The sequence below is a fragment of the Aquarana catesbeiana genome, linkage group LG11 (genome assembly GCF_042186555.1).
Source record: "Aquarana catesbeiana isolate 2022-GZ linkage group LG11, ASM4218655v1, whole genome shotgun sequence".
Taxonomy (NCBI): domain Eukaryota; kingdom Metazoa; phylum Chordata; class Amphibia; order Anura; family Ranidae; genus Aquarana; species Aquarana catesbeiana.
The window spans coordinates 31,620,246-31,639,174 of record NC_133334.1 but is presented as its reverse complement, the minus strand read 5'-3'; the positions used below and the strand labels follow the sequence as shown (position 1 = coordinate 31,639,174).

The following is an 18,929-nucleotide window of genomic DNA, read 5'->3' as shown; positions in this document are numbered from 1 at the left end:
AGTTTTGTATAGGACATCCCCCAGTCCTCCTCTTCTTGGGTCCCCCACGGTGCTCCTGGCCATCCCTCCTGCCAAGTTTCCCCACACCAAGCATCTCGCCATCGAAGCAGGCCTGCTCCTGAGCCACTGCTCTGTATGTTCATTCACACACGAAGCATGGCTTGGCCCCGCCCCTCGCGCTCTCCTCATTGGCTCACTGGCTGTGATTGACAGTAGTGGGAGCCAAGGGCTTCCACTGCTGTCTCAGACAATGAGGAGGAAGAGTCCCGGGAGAGCCGCTGCTCTCATACACATCGCAGGATCGAGAGAGGGCTCAGATAAGTATTGGGGGGGGAGGGGTCTGGCGGGGCTACTGCACACAATGCATGAAGGTAAAAAAACCTTGAGCCTTTATAACCACTTCAAAGAAGGCATAAAATACTGGGAGGGTGGGGTAGGAGGATCGAGACGGTTTAATCAGACCAACTGAATACAGGACATGGCATAGCCTGCATTTGATTTTCAGTGGCGCCCCCTCTCTCCAGCCACCCCCTCTATCATCAATAGATAGATTCATGCGTTGCATGAATCTATCTATGGCCGCCGCTGCCACCCCCTATTCAGGGACCCGGCCCCTTTTCGGGCGCAGGGCGCCTGAATTACAGAGGCGGGGGGGTGTTTTTGAAGCACAGGCACTATAGGCTCTAATAGGCTTAAAAAAAAGTGACCTGTGAGCGCCATGCTGGGCGCTCGCAGGTCATTCAGCTGTGTTAGAAAAGTGAATAACTAACTATGCGCTTTCCTAACACTAAACCACCTCTCCGGCAATCAGGTGCTCGGGTCTGTTACCTGTCACCCGATTGGCTGAAACAACAGGCGCCGCTATTGGATGTCTATCAGGAGGAGAGGACGGGAGATGAGCACGGCAGGAGACACATGGAGGACCTCGCTCGTCGCCGTCACCAGCTGACCCACTAAGACAGGGTAAGTGCCAGGCAGATGGCGAGTGCGCGGGGGTCACACTGGGGGCTTTCAAGGGCACACTGGAAGCGTTTGATGGGCACAGTGGCAGCGTTTGATGGGCACAGTGGCTGCAATTAATGATTTTTTTTCAAAATTTTTTTTTTTTTTTTTTGTGGGGGGGGGGGGGGGGGGGGGGGGGGGGGGGGGCGTTTTTTTATTTTGATTTTAATCACCCCTGCATATTAGCCTATGTGTCCATGCATGCATAGGGAGGTAAGGGCGTTTAGAGGCAGAAAAAAAAAAAACACTGCCAGGAGCAGCAGCGTTTTGGCCAAAAAAGCGTCCGATGCCTGTAAACGCACATTAACATTAGGCGCGCTTAGCCCTTGAGCGTTAATTCATTTCAATGGCCGGAATAAATTATTATTCTGGCCAATGAAATGCCCAAGCACTTGATGCACCTAAATGCATTACACACGTTTACAAGCATCAAGTGTTTATAATTTCTTATAATAAATGTACTCGGTCTATGTATTTCTTCACCGCCTCCGATAAAATGATATACGGGGGTCTTTGTATTCACGTCACATGATCCCATACATTACACAGACAATGGTTTTCACTCCCTGATGGCTACTGGAGAAAACCATTTACATTAAGGCTGTTTACGACACCTCTGACCTTCTGCTGTATGTTAGCGTCACGCCAGACATTAAATAAACCAGCGTTACACTTAATAAATAAGCAGAGATCTGCAGTCGGGGCGGATCATTTATAATTCCGAGTGTGACACGCATGTTATTTTAAATGGGAGAAAATCCAGAAAATAATAAACATTAAGCCTAATAAATACTTAATAAATCACCCATATTAGACACAAGTCAAAGTACATATATGAAACAGGGAAACACAATTTGGGTCTTATTGATGAAAAGCATGTGATCGGGCAGCTTATTCCATTTCTTTTACGGCAGAACAGAAGAGAAAGGCAAAGATCTGATTGGTTGTCATAGGTAAACCAGCTATTGTTCGGATATATAGTTGTAACGCACCCCCTAAGGAACGGCTGATGATGCGCAGATTCCTTCCTCAAATTTAATGCCAACACAGCATTCCTTTCTCTCTCTCTTTATCTGGCTCAGCAACAGTCTAAGGCAGTGTTCGCCAAACTTTCAGACCTCACAGACCACTAAACTCACAATTTTGAATCCCGTGGACCACCAACATGAACTTTACATGCCTTATACACAAAATGCTCCAGCTCTCTGCCCCCCTCCCCCTGGATCACACTGCTGCCTTATATACTGTACATAATGCTCCGGCTCTCCGCCCCCTCCACCTGGATCACACTACTGTCTTTTACACACAATGCTCTCGCTCTCCACCCCCCTCCCCCTGGATCACACTACTGCCTTTCACACACAATGCTCTGGCTCTCTGCCCCCTGGATCACACTGCTGCCTTATACACACAATGCTTTGGCTCTCCACCCCCTCCCCCTGGATCACACTACTGCCTTTTACACACAATGCTCTGGGTTTCCGCCCCCTCTCCTTGGATCACACTACTGCCTTTTACACACAATGCTCTTGCTCTCATCCTCCTGGATCACACTGCTGCCTTTTACACACAATGCTCCGGCTCTCTGCCCCATGGATCACACTGCTGCCTTATACACATAATGCTCTGGCTCTCTGCCTCCCTCCCCTGGATCACACTGCTGTCTTTTACACATAATGCTCTGGCTCTCTGCCTCCCTCCCCTGGATCACACTGCTGTCTTTTACACATAATGCTCCGGCTCTCTACCCCTCTCCCCCTGGATCACACTGCTGCTTTAACAATGCTAAACTCTCTGACCCCTCCCCCTGGATCACACTGCTGCCTTTTACACACAATGCTCTGGCTCTCCGCCCCTCTCCCCCTGGATCACACTGCTGCCTTTTACACATAATGCTCCGGCTCGCTGCCTCCCTCCCCTGGATCACACTGCTGTCTTTTACACATAATGCTCCGGCTCTCTATCCCTCTCCCCCTGGATCACACTGCTGCTTTAACAATGCTAAACTCTCTGACCCCTCCCCCTGGATCACACTGCTGCCTTTTACACACAATGCTCTGGCTCTCCGCCCCTCTCCCCCTGGATCACACTGCTGCCTTTTACACACAATGCTCTGGCTCTCTGCCCCACTTTGCCTGGATCACACTGCTGCCTTATACACACAATGCTTCGGCTTTCTGCCCCCCCTACACACACTGCATCACACTGCTGCCTTACACAGACACAGACTCATCATTGGATCACATCTCCTTATCCAACCATGTGCTCTAGCTCCGTGCTTCCTCCCACAGTCTGTGATCAGCGCTGCCATTCGAAGTCCCCCCCTACACCTCCCGCTCTCTACACTACTGCCGGCGCCTCCCTCTGAGTACACAGGAGCCGGAACTACAGAGAAAACATTGGGTATCAATGCACGCTGACAGTATTGACTGTCAGCAAGCATTGAGAACAATGGGCGGTATACATCTGAGAGAAACATTGGGCGGTATATATCCGCCACAGTGGTGATTTGCAGTCAGGACCCCTGGGGACCACCAAAAGTTTCTCGTGGACAATCAGAGGTCCATGAATCACTGGTTGGTGACCCCTGGTGTAGGGGATGTTTTTATGTTTTTTTTAAATTTAATGCAGACTGAATTTGAATGGGGTGAGTGGGATCATGGGCTACCCAAAAAGAACACCGAGTTTCTAGAGGACACTTCCCTTCCCACTGATACCTCACTGGGTCACAAGACAGGTGAAGCAGATACGAGAGTTCCCAGATGATTCACCACTGACTGAATAAAGACTAGAGCCTTTGTGGGGGGGACAGAGATTTGTCACTAGGGGTCTGAATTTTGGTCAGTACTCAATGCCACAGGATAATCAGTTGCCTAATATCCACTGGGCACTCTTCAGTGAGGGAGAAATAACAATACCACAGGACAGCTGGAGACACTACATCTTCCGCTGGGCACTCTTCAGACCAGAACCAAAGACCTGGCTTGAAATAGGCTTCCCAGCTATGCTAGAGCTGGGGCCATGATGACCCTCAAACAGCGTTCCAGTGGACTGCCCCGGGGGGGGGGGGGGGACAGAGGGCTACCCCTGCAGGACTGGACCCAGAACCAACTCCTGCTCCAAGCCTCAAACTATTTATGGGCTCTCCAACCACCTACTGGGCACACCTCCCGAGGGATTGGCTGGGTCCCCATAAATATTCAAGATACCCTTCTTGCCCTTTCTCCCACTAAAATTCCAGAACCCTCTAGAATCGCAGGGGGAAATAAATCAGACCAGCAGCCTGTGAAGCACTGAGCAGGCTAAAATAAATCAACCACTGCTCCACTGGCTATAGAGGAGCCAAGCTAAATTTGCCTAACATCCTAAACCCTAACTAGGCAGGTGCATACATAGTCGAATGTTAGAGGTTAGTATTTCTGCCTTGGAGCACTGGAGACCCTGGTTCAAATGCTAACCAAGGTGCATTCTACATGGAGGTTGCATGTTCTCTCTGTGCTTGCTTCCTTCAAGTATGCAGGCTTCTCTCCCACACTCCAAAGACATGCTTGTAGGTTAATTGGCTCCAGTCCTTACTGGCCCTAGTATATGTATGTATGGGAGATAGGGACCTTAGATTGTAAGCCCCTTGAGGACAAGGGGGGGCTGATGTGAATGTCAATGGTTGGTGTTATATAAATGCCTGTAATAAATAAATGATTGGTGAAAAACAGCGACCTTTGGAGGGTGGATTATGTCCCTTGCATTAATTATTTCGGTTTATTATAATTTATGACTGTAGTGCTCGTTTATTATCAGGAGTGTGGTTACCATACGAGGAATATAATAAGTGTTTAAACGAAAAGCTTAAATCAGCCTGCAACAATGGCAGAAAACTAAATGTTAGATAATTATTATATAATATTCAAGGTCAGCAAGTAGTTGCTAGGCAAAGTTACCGACCGAGCCGGAGGTGATCCATCCACAGGCTCAGGAAATATCAGCGGTAATTATTTTGCGTGCAACCGAGAGGCGAGATCCACACAAAATGTTATAAATATTCACAAGCTCCAGTTTTCTCTAATTAAGGCAGCGTTAATGCTTTGGTGAATTGTGAAATTGTAATAAGTGGCATTCCCCAATGGCTTTAAACTGTCATTTTACTCAGTTTACCGAGGGTAAGTATGCAAAATAAAAATATAAAATGGAATCACATTTCAGATAGTAAATGTCTAGAACAGTGGTCTCCAAACTGTGGCTCTTTGCTTGATTTTATCCGGTCCTGGGGGTGCTATTCCTCACACTGACACCAACAATTGGGCACTATTCCTCACACTGACACCAACAATCGGGCACTATTCCTCACACTGACACCAACAATCGGGCACTATTCCTCACACTGACTCCAACAATCGGGCACTATTCCTCACACTGACACCAACAATCGGGTGCTATTCCTCACACTGACACGAAGGATTGGGCGCTATTCCTCACACTGACACCAACAATCGGGCACTATTCCTCAGACTGACACCAACAATCGGGCACTATTCCTCAGACTGACACCAACAATCGGGCACGATTCCTCACACAGACTCCAACAATCGGGCACTATTCCTCACACTGACTCCAACAATCGGGCACTATTCCTCACACCGACACCAACAATCGGCCTTTATTCCTCACACCGACACCAACAATCAGGCACTATTCCTCACACCGACACCAACAATCGGGCACTATTCCTCACACCGACACCAACAATCGGGCACGATTCCTCACACTGACACCAACAATCGGGCACGATTCCTCACACTGACACCAACAATCGGGCGCTATCCCTCACACTGACACCAACAATCAGGCACTATTCCTCACACTGACACCAAGGATCGGGCACTATTTCTCACGCTGACACCAAGGATCGGGCACTATTCCTCACACTGACACCAACAATCGGGCACTATTCCTCACACTGACACCAATGATCAGGCACTATTTCTCACGCTGACACCAACGAAAAGGGCACTAGTCCTTCCACTGACACCAACAATCGGGCACTATTCCTCCCACTGACACCAACCTTGGGGCACTACTCCTCCCACTGACACCAACGATGGTAGACTATTATTCTCATTGTCACCAACGATGGGGCACTATTCTTCCTACTGACACCAAGGGGGAGATTTACTGGAGAGAGCAAAAAGTGGTGCAGCTCTGCATAGAAACCAATCTGCTTCCAGGTTTTATTACCAAAACTGAAGCTGAAGTTGGAAGCTAATTGGCTTCCGTGCACAGCTACACCAGATTCTGAGTGATGCAGTTTTAGGAAATCAACCCCTTCCGCTGGGTTCACACTGAAGCACTGAGCGGCTCACAGAGGGGGGGGGCTCCGGTACGTCCCTGTTCACCGTTTCAGGTTAGATTTCAGTCCGAATATTTGGCTGAATTCGCACCTGAAATGGACCAGAAGATGCACAGGACTCCAATGCAATTTGCACCAGAGCCGCGCCGGTGATGTGTGAACCTCCATAGACAGCCGGTTACAATCTCCTGACATGTGAATTGGATGCAGGGAAAGCCACATCCAATTGGCAATAGTGTGAACCCAGCCTAAAGTATGTTTAAAACACTACTCCTACCACTGACACTAACCATGAGGCCCTATTTCTCCAACTGACACCAACAATAGCGCACTATTCTTCCCATTGACACCAAGAAAGGGGCTCTACTATTTCCACTGACACCAACGATGGGGTACCATATCTACTATTGACATCAAAGATGGGGTGCTATGCATCCCAATGACACTAACAATGGAAAGCTATTCCTCCCACTGACACCAAGGATGGGGCACTATTTCTCCCACTGACACAAACAATGGGGCACTATTCCTCCCACTGACACCAACAATGGTGAACTATTCCTCCCAATGACACCAACAACGGGGCACTATTCCCCTCAGTGATGCCAACAATGGTGCATTATTACTTCCAATGACACCAACAATGAGGCACTATTACTCCCTCTAATACTAAAGAGAGGGCATGGTTTACTCCCACTGACACCAGTGCATATTCTACATCTATTGGCCAATCCAGCCCTTCTAAAGTTTAAAGAACAGTAAACTGGCCCTTTTTTTTTTTTAGAAAGTTTGGGGACCTCTGGTCTATAAGCACCAAACCTCTAATTGGAGAAACTCAAACTTTAAAAGGTTTGTACCTTGAGTCTATTGTCTTACAGCTAGTTTAGGGCAAAGGTTAACTTTGATGCTGTTGGCGTGTTGGTATTGCCAAATGTTACTGGCAGCTTCAATGGTTCAGCTTGGAGGCCTTTTATGGAAACGGGCATCTTCTGCTTGTTTGTAAAACAGATGCACATGTTCATAAATAGCTGCTCCGCCAACAGGATACACAGTACCACCACACCCACCAGACTCTCCGACATATTGGAGGATTCTTCATATACACAGGGCAGCCTTTCCCAATCTTTTTAAAACAAAGGAACCCTTGGAAATGCTTAGAAGTCTCAAGGAACCCCTGACAATTAATACATATATGTACCACTTGCAGTTCATTAGCATGAAGAGTAGGTTGTAGCATACTGTACGGTGTTATCCATCGATTAATGCAGAACGTTTGGAATGGAGACATGTATAAAAGCCTGAAGAAGGGATCTAAGTTATGTCAAAGCTTGCATCTTTATTACCTTAATTTACATGAGAATAAATAAAAATGGAATAAGTAATGTGGCATATTTTGCATATCTGACTTGCTCTCCACAGCTTTTTATTTTCAGTAATAATAATGAAATAAATAATATTAATAAAGACCGGAGAAAAGCACGAACGGTAAAAATTTTTAGTGCTTCTTACACTGATGGTCAGTGAAGGGCCCCCTTATATTGGTTGTCATTGGGAGAAGGTCCACCATTCATTGGTGGGGAAGGAGAAAAACGTGCCTTGCATGAGTACACCTTACACTTGTGGGCAATGGGAAGAATGTTCCCTACACTGGTGCCAAGTGGGAAGAAGGGCCCTAACATAATGTAGATGATCAATGGGAAGAAGGTCCCTAACATAGATGGTCAATGGGAAGAATGCTCTTTACATTGGTGGTCAGTTGGAAGAAGGATCCTAACATAGATGGTCAGCGGGAAGAATCCTCCTTACTTTAGTGGTCAGTGAGAAGAAGGACCCTAACAAGGTCAATGGGAAGAATGCTTCTTACATTCATGGTCAATGGGAAGAATGCTTCTTACATTCATGGTCAATGGGAAGAATGCTTCTTACATTCATGGTCAATGGGAAGAATGCTCCTTACTTTAGTGCTCAGTGGGAAGAAGAACCCTAACATAGATGGTCAATGGGAAGAATGCTTCATACATTCATGGTCAATGGGAAGAATGCTCCTTACTTTAGAGCTCAGTGGGAAGAAGAACTCTAACATAGCTGGTCAATGGGAAGAATGCTTCTTACATTCATGGTCAATGGGAAGAATGCTTCTTACTTTAGTGCTCAGTGGGAAGAAGAACTCTAACATAGATGGTTAATGGGAAGAATGCTCCCTACATTGGTGGTCAGTGGGAAGAATGTTCTTTACATTGGTTTTCAAATGGAAGAAGTATCCCAACACTGATTATCAATGGGAAGAATGCTCCTTACATTAATGCTCAGTGGGAAGAAGGACCCTAAAATAACTGATTAATGGGAAGAATGCTTCTTACATTGGTGGTCAATGAGAAGAATGTTCCTTACATTGGTGCTCATTTGGAAGAAGGATCTAAACATAATTGGCCAATGGGAAGAATAATCCTTACATTGGTGGTCAGACGGAAGAAGGATCTTAACATAGCTAGTCAATAGGAAGAATGCTCCTTACATAGGTGGTCAGTCAGAAGAAAGTTCCTTACATTGATGCTCAGTGTAAGGAAGGTCCCTAACATAGATGGTCAATGGGAAGAATAATCGTTACATTGGTGGAATGGGAAGAATGTTCCTAACATCGGTAGTCAGAGGGAATTACATTGTTGAGGTCATTGTGAGGGCTCATGACATAGCTATTAGTAGTTAGTTACAATTACCGGACTTGTTCTGAACTGTTCATGGATGGTTCGCTATTGACCAGCTTCTTCCGATGCTCATTAAAGCTAAAGAAAAAGCTGTTCAGATGAGTAGCAAATTGTCCTTCAAGGTCAAGTTAACAGAACAAGTCAAGCTGAAGGTGGCCAACCACTTCTAGCTGTCCATAGGTCATATTTAGGGATGGGTACCTTTAGAACTCTCTCTTTTATTCTATCTCCTGTTTTCTAGATTTATCTTGCCAAAAATTTCAGATAACTAAACCAAAGAAAACAATATGTTTTTACAATGCAGCTTACCAGTCCTTATCTGTGGTGGCAATTATCTGGGAAATATAAAAAGAAAAATCCAACTTACGATTCCAAAAGGTCACCTTTGCTGGTCCAATGTGAATATCCAAGTTCTCTCAAGTTATCCCCTTGGATGAGAAGTGTGGGGGGGGGGGGTTACAGGTACATTCTTGAGGTCCGTATGCTTCCTGGAAGTAACAATAAATAAAATAAACACCCCGGGCATGTGCAATGGAACCAATTAAAAAACAAAAAAAAGACAATTGCCGCACAATAAGATTATTTAAATGAAGGCAACAGAGGACCAGCCTGCGATTCATACATATGCATCAGCCTCATTTGCATGTAGGCCTCATTAACCGGCTTTAATTGGCGCTATCTTTTTTCCAAGGACATGGCGTTTTCGGCGGCAGTTTAGAGGTAGGGACAGGCCGGGGGCACCGTGCCGGCTTTGTATTACCGCACGTACACAAGAACACAGCCATCATTGATATTAAAATTCAATGAATCGGTTAATTGCGGAGAGCTTCGTTTACCTCGGAACATTTTGTTATTTTTCTTTTTACATTCATTAGCGGTCAAAATGGGCACGAAATTTACACAATGTTCACTGTGATGTATCCCTCACTCATCATCCGCCGGGCAGAGAGGGTGAGGAAGAAGCTAATTGCTGGCTGGATAATTTAATTAACTGAACGGGGACCGGTGGAGATAACATCAGGTATATGTTTTAATGTTTAAGTGCAACATGCTAAATGATGTGTAAAAAAGGAGTGGCTGTAAGCCTCTGAAATGAAAAATGAACAATGCATATCCTTCTATAGTGGAGGAATAGTGCCCCATCATTGGTGTCAGTGGGAAGAATAGTGCCCCATCATTGGTCTCAGTGGGAGGCATGGTGCCCCATCATTGGTCTCAGTGGGAGGCATGGTGCCCCATCATTGGTCTCAGTGGGAGGCATGGTGCCCCATCATTGGTCTCAGTGGGAGGCATGGTGCCCCATCATTGGTCTCAGTGGGAGGCATGGTGCCCCATCATTGGTCTCAGTGGGAGGCATGGTGCCCCATCATTGGTCTCAGTGGGAGGCATGGTGCCCCATCATTGGTCTCAGTGGGAGGCATGGTGCCCCATCATTGGTCTCAGTGGGGGGAATGGTGCCCCATCATTGGTCTCAGTGGGGGGAATGGTGCCCCATCATTGGTCTCAGTGGGAGGAATAGTGCTCCATCATTGGTCTCAGTGGGGGGGGGAATGGTGCCCCATCATTGGTCTCAGTGGGAGGAATGGTGCCCCATCATTGGTCTCAGTGGGAGGAATGGTGCCCCATCACTGGTTTCAGTGGGAAGAATGGTGCCCCATCATTGGTCGCAGTAGGAGGAATGGTGCCCCATCATTGGTCTCAGTGGGAGGAATGGTGCTCCATCATTGGTCTCAGTGGGAGGAATGGTGCCCTATCACTGGTCTCAGTGGGAGGAATGGTGCCCCATCATTGGTCGCAGTAGGAGGAATGGTGCCCCATCATTGGTCTCAGTGGGAGGAATGGTGCCCCATCATTGGTCTCAGTGGGAGGAATGGTGCCCCATCATTGGTGACAGATAAAGGGCCAGATAAAGGCAAGCAAAGGGCCATATCTGGTCCCCGGGCCACAGTTTGGAGGCCACTGGTCTACACCAACACCAGACAATCCCAGAAGACAGATCCCCCCGCCCCCATCTCCTCTCCAGCACACAGCAGATGATTGACAGCCTCAGCTGCGCAAGTTTCCCTTTGAAACTGTGCAGAGAGGGGGTGTGCCCATGCCTTCGACTCAGGTCTCAGATTACACTCAGGTCTCAGATTACACTAAACTCTATACTGTGCAGTGTGTGACATCATATCCCCACCCCCTGCCTTCTGAAGCTTAGGAATCCTGTGTAATATGTGTGCTTTAGGAGGCTATAGAAGAGAGAGGGCTGCAGGTAAAACAGGTAGAACCTATGTAGGAGGATTTCCTTCATCTCTGTGCATCTCCTGAGGCCAGTCACATGAGGGTTTACAACAACTTTAAGGCTTTTTTTTGGTCCAATCCTGCAGGGATGTTGATGAGGGGGGTACAGGCAGCACGCCTTTACTGGCCCTGGGCCCCCCCTTGCTGACCCAATAGGGCATGAGCCTAGTAAAGGAGTGCTGTCTGTGCCGCCCTCCACCCGCATCAGTAGTCCTCGTCATAGCTTTCCTCCCACCATGACCTTGGAAGGGCCTGACTGAGAGCGCAAGGCACAACGCGGGAGCGCGAGGCAAAGGTCAAATGCCCCCTCAGTTAAATGTCAATCTAATTTTTCGGCGGCTTCTTGACTCTCCTGAAGCTGATCTGCTTCCTTTTATTTCCTTACAGTCATCTGACTTATGTCCATAGGCTCAGAAGTGGCGCACTCTTTAAAAGAAAAGAAGAGGGGACTCTTCTAGCTCGCAGTCTCCGCTCTAATTCATCCCAAAGGTGTTCTATCGGGTTGAGGTCAGGACTCTGTGCAGGCCAGTCAAGTTCCTCCACCCCAAACTCGCTCATCCATGTCTTTATGGACCTTGCTTTGTGCACTGGTGCGCAGTCATGTTAGAACAGGAAGGGGCCATCCCCAAACTGTTCCCACAAAGTTGGAAGCAAGAAATTGTCCAAAATGTCTTGTAATGCTGACGCCTTTGAGCACTATGGTTGGGCTTGGCCCCTTATTTCCAGTGAAGGGAACTCTAATGCCGCGTACACACGAGCGGACTTTATGGCAGACTTTGTCCTGCGGACTTTGATGGACTTTACGACGGACTTTCTGAATGAACGGATTTGCCTACACACGATTAACCAAAGTCCGACTGATTCGTACATGATGACGTACGACCGGACTAAAACAAGGAAGTTGATAGCCAGTAGCCAATAGCTGCCCTAGCGTCGGTTTTTGTCCGTCGGACTAGCATACAGACGGCGGACTTTTGGACCGGACTCGAGTTCATCGGACAGATTTGAAACATGTTTCATTTCTAGGTCCGTCAAACTTTTGAGAAAAAAAAAAAAGAGAGCTGGAGGCCACACACGATTGAATTGTCCGACGGACTCAGGTTCGCCGGACCAAGTATGCCGTAAAGTCCGGTCGTGTGTACGCGGCATTAAAGGTGTCAGAATACTAAGACATTTTGGACAGTTTCATGCTCCCAACTATGTGGGAACAGCTTGGGGATGGCCCCTTCCTGTACCAACATGACCGCGGACCAGTGCGCAAAGCAAGGTCCATAAAGACATGGATGAGCGAGTTTGGGGTGGAGGAACTTAACTGGTCTGCACAGAGTCCTGACCCCAACCTGATAGAACAACTTTGGGATGAATTAGAGCAGAGACTGCGAGCCAGGCCTTCTCGTCCAACATCAGTGCCTGATCTCACAAATGCGCTTTTGAAGAATGGTCAAACATTCCCCATAGACACACTCCTAAACCTTGTGGACGGCCTTCCCAGAAGAGTTGAAGCTGTTATAGCTGTAAAGGGTGGGCCAACTCAATATTGAACCCTACAGACTAAGACACCATTAAAGTTCATGTGCGTGTAAAGGCAGGCGTCCCAATACTTTTGGTAATATAGTGATCACCCCGAACGTGGAGATTCTGCATTTGAGGTTTACATCCCTGTACAAATATGACCCCGTACACTACTACTCGGATGTGGGTACTACCACTGCGTATTTCAGGATGCTGGCAGTGGATTGTACGCACCACCTGTGCCGAAATGCGCCATTTTACTCACGCTCTAAAAGCGCCTGTGTGCATGAGGCCTAAAATACGGGTTCACCTTAAATCAGCCCCCAAGCGTAGACTGCGGTTTCCACTATGTAATGGCAGCAGTTTAGATGAAAAGCAGGCCAGGCAACACTTAATAATGAGGTAATGCGGTCACCGACTCGTCTTACAGAAACCATGTAACTATTTAGTGACTGTAATAGTCTGTACAATGGGTATCTCCCAAAGTAACCAATCAGAGTAAAGCTATCAATTTTTCCAGGCTCAGAACTGAATATGAAGACTTGAAACTGATTGGTCGATACAGGACTGGCAACAGGATCCTTCCCAATCTGCTCATCATGAACTGGGGGAAGGCGTCCACTCATGTACACTGGTCTACATTTACCTCGGTCGTGGGAAAACGCTAATTGTGGCAAAAAGGTGCGGTTTCGCCGCATTTTGCTCTTTCCTGCAGCTGCCGGTCAGTAGCCGTAGATCTGCTATTTTCACCACCTTTACCAGGGTGAAGTCGCACAGCAGCCTTGTCACCCTGGAGGACAGGGTACTTTTATAGGCAAAAGTATCTTGGATGAAGGTAGTCTTTGATAGGCAAAGTATCTTGGATGAAGGTAGTCTTTGATAGGCAAAGTATCTTGGATGAAGGTAGTCTTTGATAGGCAAAGTATCTTGGAGGAAGGTAGTCCTTGATAGGCAAAGTATCTTGGAGGAAGGTAGTCTTTGATAGGCAAAGTATCTTGGAGGAAGGTAGTCTTTGATAGGCAAAGTATCTTGGAGGAAGGTAGTCTTTGATAGGCAAAGTATCTTGGAGGAAGGTAGTCTTTGATAGGCAAAGTATCTTGGAGGAAGGTAGTCTTTGATAGGCAAAGTATCTTGGATGAAGGTAGTCTTTGATAGGCAAAGTATCTTGGATGAAGGTAGTCTTTGATAGGCAAAGTATCTTGGAGGAAGGTAGTCTTTGATGTTAACCTAAATGGACTTTAAAGAATGTGTAAAGACATGTCATATTCTTAATATGTGGCTGCTGTACCCATGTACTTGTATGAGAAAGTCTCCTGTTCTCTTTGTATCGCTTCCTTTCCATGAAATCCCTGGTGTTCCCACCAGTCCCTCTGCTTTCCTTTTTAAAAACTGACCACACTAAGCAGGAGAGCACCCAGTGGTCAGTTCTCTAGCTGTGCTGGGAACTCAGCCTGCTCTCCTCCAATGATCAGAATTGTCCCGACACGCCAGCCATTTGCTGGCAAGATCGGTGTGGTGCTGTTTCTGCACACCCTAGATCGTATGCAGCTGAGAACAGAGGGAATGTGATCACTTATAAAAAAAAAAGGGGGGGTGGGTATTTATATATATATATATATATATATTTTTTTTTTTTTTTTTTTATATATATCTTTACACAAAATGTTTTGTCTTTCATTTCTTTTTTTTCTTTTTCAAACTGAATGGGTTGTTTTATAAGTTGATCGTTTATACAAACACTTTAGGCCTCGTGCACACAGGGCTTTTGCTCAGCTCCTCGGACTGCTTTTTCTCCTCGCAGAAGTAGAGCTGCTTAAAAAAAAAAAAAAAAAAAAATGTAGGAAAATCATAATTTAATTATTAATATTTATATTTAATTCATGTTTTTAATAGTCTTTTATTCAATATTTAACTATTTCAATATTAATTTTAATATTTTATTTACTATTAATATTACTATTAATTCATGTCAATCATTTATTTAAAAATTAATATTAATTTAATTTATTCTAGCCATTAGAATGCATTAAACGTGCAAATGCGCAAGCACACCTAAATGCATCCAGTGTTTTCTGCTTAAACCTAGGGACAGTCCACCAACAGAGCAGCACCGTCTGCTGGGGGAGCGCAAGATCAGGTATGTAAAACTGCTTTTACTTTCCCCAAGACTAAGGCTGCGTTCGCAGCTGAGCGCCGCGTTTGAGTGTTTTTTTTCTGGCTTTTTTTTCAAGCATTTGTATGCGCATTTTTAAGCTTTTGTGTATGGTGTTTTTGAAGCATTTTTGAGCTTCAGTGGTTTTTAAAAAGCCAATAGAGAAAATTATCATCCGTTTCATCATTTGTTGCTACGTTTTTCAGCTTTTTTCCATCTGCTTATATTTATTAATTTATTTATTTTTAATTTTTGTAAGGGGTTAAAGGTTAAGGTTGGGGTTCATTTATTTAAATATTATTTATTTACTTATTCATTTTATTAGGTTAGGTTTAGGAGTTAATATTAGGGTTAGGATTTAGGGTTAGGGGTTAATATTAGGGTTAAAGTAGAACTATAGGCAATTTTTTTTTTCATTTTGGATAGAGTAGGGAGTTTTATAACCCCTGTCAGGTTTTTTTTTTTTTTTGTCCCATCTCTGTCCCATTGAGGAGATTTCCCTTCACTTCCTGTCCCATAGCCAAACTGGAAGCGAGAGGCATTCCCTGCAAATTAAAAGAATTCCTTGGGGACTCCCAGGTCACCAGAACTAGTGTCCCTATTGGAAGATTACCCCCTCTATTACTTTCCTGGGGACTACCCAAAATTTGGAATTTTCCTTTCACTTTCAATGATAATGGTAAATAGGGAAAAACGGGGGACATAGACAGCAATAAAAACCTGACAGGCATTCGAATCCTTCTGCACTCTTATCCAAAACTAAAAAAAAAAAAAAAAAGTTTTGCCTTTAGTTATACTTTAAGGAGGGCGGTTAGGGTTTTTTATTTGTTTTCTTTTAATTATTTTATTATTATTATTTCTTTTCATTTAATTATTTTATTATTATTATTTCTTTCCATTTAATTATTGCATTTGAACAAAAAAAATGGCTACAAAATGCAGTAAAACTCAGAAAAATGCTTGAATAAAGCATTTCCATGGAACAAAAAAAATAAAATAAAGCTTAAAAAAAATAAAAAGTACCAATCTGCCCAATTCAAACTACAAAGAAAGCTCCAGAACATTTTTGAGCTTCAGGCGTTTGGTTGCAGGCGACTTGTAGTGGATATATGAACCATCTCCATAGAGAATAATTGATTTGTTTTTCTGCACCAGCTATAAAATGCAGAGGTGTGAATAGGGCCTAAACGAGCAATGCAAGGGAGAATTTTCCTATTTTCCAGAGTTGAGGCTTTGAAGCCCAAAATGAAGCCATGATTATTGTACTTGTTATGCAGCCAGGCAGAATAACAAGTAGAGGAAATGGCAACACTTTTCTTTTTCTTCTACTAAGCACGTGTGATTAGAAGTGTCACACCGTCATTCTCACAGAGTACAGTGGTCCGGGTCTCCGGGAGTCAGGCGCTGCCCCCGCACAGTACTACAATCAACAACGCTCCTCTTCTCTGAGCAGAAACAGTCAGATTAGATCTGATTTTGGTGAAGTTACTCCTTAAAGCGGCTTCTCTCAACCAGGATTCCACAGAATCCCGAGGTTCCTCCAGAGCAGGTGTCCCCAAACTATGGCCCACGGGCCAGATTCGGCCCTTTGCTTGCCTTTTCCTTCCACTGATACAAGGGGCTATTACTTCCACTGACACCAAAGATGGGGCAATATTCCTCATACTGACGCCAAAGATGTAATTTTTTTACCCCCACCGACCACCAAGCCTATGGCATTATTTACTTTCACTGATGCCAAGGCATTTTCTACTACCACCGGCCACAGTCCGCCCCCCCCAATGTTTGAGGTGCAGTAAACTGGCCTTTTTTTTTTTTTAAAGTTTGGAGACCCCTGCTCCAGAGCATTCTAGGGGTTCCTTGAGCAATCAACAATTTCCGACTCTCGGATATTGGATGGAAGGGGTGTGTCCCCCTTCCATCCAATCAGCACTCGGAGCTCTCCTCACTGAGCTCTGTAGAGTTTAATTTCAGCTCTCTGCCCCCTGTTTTCTAACAGTTCAGACAAGCTTTATAAATCCTGGATAAATGTAGAGGATAGAAGACTGCAGATAAACAGATACAACTTAGGCAGAAGGATTTGTTTCATCTCTGTGTATCACCTGAGGCCAGTCACTTCACTAGGTATATGTAAAGGTTTACAACCACTTTAAATACAGTACAGTTTACAATACAAGTATTAGCAGGGCTTTCCTGAGACCTGAGAGTTATTTTTCACTGTTAAAAGATTGAGAAAGGCTGTTTGAAAGTGACTCAGTCAGCCCAGGGTCACTTGTATAGAATTACATTCCTGCTAAAAAAATAAAAATCACTATACTTGCCTTTTATTCACCTTTTAGCTGCTTGCTGGCTGCTGCAGGTTTTTGCCTGGTCGGATGGGTTTAATATCTGTTTCCCCCACTGCGTGCAGTGGTTTCTTCTGCTTGTTTTTATGCCCTGTAGAGATGTATGAGCCAGCGGTGAAAACCACAATGTGCAGCAGGGGAGCAGGTCTTCCGAACACCCGAGTGTGTAATATATGCAGCAGCTGGTGAGCAGCAAGTCACTGGAAAGGCAGGTATAGCAACTATTTTTTTAGCTGGTATGCAGCTCTATACAGGTGACTCTGTGCTGACAGGTTCACTTTATTGTGCCAGTTTCAGCCCCATCCCTTCCCTGCGACACTGCCCCCTTTTTTTTGTTGAAGGCTGCTTCTCGTCTGCTTTTTATTTTCCTCCTACAGTGGAGTCCTCTTGTTGCCGATTTTACTCTTTAAACACATTCATTCTGCACAACCAAATTTGGTAATAAAACAAAGTGAATTCTTTAAAAAAATAAACTGAAAGGCCAGCTCTATTGTATACACAGAATCCAGACTAAAGCTGCAGTGTACAGCAGGCTCCTTAAGGTGCAGATCTTATCTTTACCACTCTGCGTTGTCTTGATCTGCCACATAATCCCCCGGGTAAAAAAAAAAAAAAAATCCAACATCCATGATCCCTCACATCTCCCAAAATCCAACATCCAAGATCCACCCCATCTCCCAAAATCCAACATTCAAGATCCACCCAAACTCCCAAAATCCTACATTCAAGATCCACCCCATCTCCCAAAATCCAACATCCAAGATCCACCCCATCTCCCAAAATCCAACATCCACCCCATCTCCCAAAATCCAACATTCAAGATCTACCCCGACTCCCAAAATCCAACATTCAAGATGCACCCCATCTCCCAAAATCCAACATCCGAGATCCTCCCCATCTCCCAAAATCCAACATTCAAGATCCACCCCGTCTCCCAAAATCCAACATCCGAGATCCTCCCCATCTCCCAAAATCCAACATTCAAGATCCACCCCGTCTCCCAAAATCCAACATCCAAGATCCACCCCGTCTCCCAAAATCTAACATCCAAGATCCACCCCATCTCCCAAAATCCTACATTCAAGATCCACCCCATCTCCCAAAATCCAACATCCAAGATCCACCCCATCTCCCAAAATCCAACATCCAAGATCCACCCCATCTCCCAAAATCTAACATTCAAGATCCACCCCATCTCCCAAAATCCAACATTCAAGATCTACCCCGACTCCCAAAATCCAACATTCAAGATGCACCCCATCTCCCAAAATCCAACATCCGAGATCCTCCCCATCTCCCAAAATCCAACATTCAAGATCCACCCCGTCTCCCAAAATCCAACATCCGAGATCCTCCCCATCTCCCAAAATCCAACATTCAAGATCCACCCCGTCTCCCAAAATCCAACATCCAAGATCCACCCCGTCTCCCAAAATCTAACATCCAAGATCCACCCCATCTCCCAAAATCCTACATTCAAGATCCACCCCATCTCCCAAAATCCTACATTCAAGATCCACCCCGTCTCCCAAAATCCAACATCCGAGATCCTCCCCATCTCCCAAAATCCAACATTCAAGATC

General features: G+C 45.4%; 1 protein-coding gene across 1 annotated transcript in view; it reads right to left on the bottom strand.

Annotated features, from left to right (window-relative positions):
- The window catches only part of TSPAN18 (tetraspanin 18), a 224,330-nt gene that overhangs the window by 146,549 nt on the left and 58,852 nt on the right, over positions 1–18,929 (bottom strand). Inside the window, exon 2 of the mRNA XM_073604166.1 lies at positions 9,419–9,539. The gene's annotated coding sequence lies outside the window, so the exon portion shown is untranslated. The remainder of the gene's footprint in view (positions 1–9,418; positions 9,540–18,929) is intronic.